The sequence below is a fragment of the Oncorhynchus gorbuscha genome, linkage group LG03, assembly GCF_021184085.1.
Source record: "Oncorhynchus gorbuscha isolate QuinsamMale2020 ecotype Even-year linkage group LG03, OgorEven_v1.0, whole genome shotgun sequence".
Taxonomy (NCBI): domain Eukaryota; kingdom Metazoa; phylum Chordata; class Actinopteri; order Salmoniformes; family Salmonidae; genus Oncorhynchus; species Oncorhynchus gorbuscha.
Genome location: NC_060175.1, coordinates 70,573,635 through 70,576,274, shown reverse-complemented (window position 1 = coordinate 70,576,274; position 2,640 = coordinate 70,573,635). Strand labels below are relative to the sequence as shown.

Below are 2,640 nucleotides of genomic sequence, written 5' to 3'. Positions count from 1 at the left end.
AGGACTACTATAGTTTTCACTGTAGTGTTTTTGGAGGACTTTACTGTAGTATTCACTAAAGTGTTTCTGCAGTCTTTCAGCCCGCAAAAACACTACAGCGAATACTGTAGTATTTACACTTGACTATAGTATAAATACTGTAGTCTGAAAAAGAGTAGAATATAGCATAGCAATAACTGTAGTGTTTTTGCAAACTATAGTGTACTGTAGTACTTACTGTAGTGTTTTTGCAAACTATAGTGTACTGTAGTACTTACTGTAGTGTTTTTGCAAACTATAGTGTACTGTAGTACTTACTGTAGTGTTTTTGCAAACTATAGTGTACTGTAGTACTTACTGTAGTGTTTTTGGGGACATTTTTGTATTATTATCTTTGATATAGAGGTGGGGGGGGCATTCTCCTTGAGGATACCTACTGGAGAAATACTAAAAGAGCAAATGTTCCATATCTTGTAGGTAGAACTGGGTTCTGAACAGAGTTAAGCACTTTTGCTCTTTCCTAAAACCACAGGGAACACAATGTATTGTCTAAATATTGGCATGTAGGTTTCTCACTTATGGGTGGCACAAATTGGGATATGGGGGAGGGGGATTGGCAGGATATATGCAAATTAAATAATGTGGTATTTACTAGAGTTTCTTTGGACTGTAGTGCTTTTGCAGACATTTCTGTAGTATTTACTACAGTGTTTTTTTGTGTGGATAATCCTGTAGTATTTACTATAGTATTCTACAGTACAGTTCAAAATTCTATACAAAGCACTAAACATGATCGAGGGATACTACAGTGTGTAGAATAGTATTTTACAGTATACTACCGAATTATATAGTAAGTACTGTAGCATTCTATAGTAAACTGTAGTATTTATTATGTGGGCATATGCAACAATGTCAATGAGCATCATCACTATCTTTCCTTTGAGGTACCTCAAACTGTCGTGATTACCAGCTGAGATAACATTTTATGAATTGATTTTACTCCTGTCTGAGCAGTGTCTTAACATAATCCTAAAACCCACTTTGAGCTGGGAGTTTTTTTTTATGTCTTAGAAAAGGATTCCAAGGACCTTTTCTGAGATGCTTTGTGGATACTGCCCCTGACCACAGAGGCTATTTCTGGGCAGCATGTCTTGGGTCCATTTATTAATTTAGCAGACACTCTCATCCAGAGACACTTACAGCAGTGAGGACATACATTTTCTCATACTGGTCCCCTGTGGGAATCAAACCCACAACCCTGGCATTGCAAGCACCATGCTCAATCAATTGAGCCACACATGCACAGTACAGTACAGTACAGTACAGTACAGTACAGTACAGTACAGTACAGTACAGTACAGTACAGTACAGTACAGTACAGTACAGTACAGTACAGTATAGTGTCTATAGTGTCTATGTGTGTGGTGTGTTTGTTTGTTTTGAATGTCTCTTCTCAATTTCTGTACTGAAAATATTAAAAGTGATCACACTTAAAAGCGCACTCTGTCACTTTAACTTATGGTCAACATTGCTGCCCACGGCCTGTACTTGTTTTGGTAAATGAGGTGTGTTTTCTGTGCAAATTCTAGGCCAAATGTGTTTGCAGTAACTTCGGTTGTAGCTGCTTGGGAAGTTAAAGTTACAGATTCTACCTTTAGAAAAATATGAACCTACTTGCATTTTTATCTTGTAATTTATTAAAGTGAGGTACTGTACATGACTGACACTTGGGAAAGAGGAGCATGTAACCCCCCATTACATCAGTTCCCATCCACCTTGAGGAGAACCCCTGGCTAAAATATTCAAATCCAGTCAATAATCTCAAACCTGGCTATGGAGTGAGGGCTTTGCTTCAGGGGGGCTCAGCTCACTGGTTCCCCACTCTCTGTGACCCAGCCCTTCTATCCTAACACACTACTGTTCCTCGTGACGAATAATGGGTTAGAGTTGGCCCTCAGAGCAGCCAGGCTGCATCCAGGACCTTGATTGGTTCACCCCACCCCTGGGTAGGCTGATTTAACCAGCCACTCAGTGCATTCTATTTAATGAAGACTTGGCCATAATGGCAAACTGGATCAAGTCATCACAGTTGACTTTATAGCCCCTAGGGAACATTTGATGCAGTTTCGCTGATATATTGATACAGTCAGCAAATCTAAGTTCTTCAATGAAACGTCACGAAAGCGTGATGACCACACACGCGCCCATCATTGGGGAAAACATTGGAGGAGTCTCAACAGGGCCGCCCATCAAATGTAGAAAAAAATATTTAAATGCTACGTTACATGCTATATTCCATGTTACAAGTGGAAATGTATAGTAAAGATTTTATTTGATTTATTATGATTAATTACTGCATGTATTGAATTGGCGTTCTGGTCTGAGAAGACAAAATATTGGCGCCTTGAATTCTAATTATACAGAGATAACATATTGAAAACACTTGGCAAGGGAGTAATCTATTAAAGCAATTAACCTGGCAGCCGAGAGTACAAGGTCCCGCACTTTCTCAGTAATGAGTATTTTGGGTCAGTTCAACGTTATCATTACGACAGAAGGGAAAACCGCCAGGAGGTATGGAATGATTAAAACCTGTTTGAAGAAGTTTCGAGGGCCGCTCTCCCGCTCTCCCGCCCCCTGGCCTTTCCTCTCCTTCCCTCT

The 2,640-nt window shown here is 39.7% G+C and overlaps 1 non-coding gene across 1 annotated transcript; it reads right to left on the bottom strand.

The window, feature by feature from the left end:
* Positions 1-389: 389 nt before the first annotated feature.
* On the bottom strand, positions 390-444 carry LOC124032466. Its single transcript, XR_006838284.1, has one exon. It is a non-coding gene; the product is annotated as a U7 small nuclear RNA (small nuclear RNA).
* Positions 445-2,640: the final 2,196 nt, after the last annotated feature.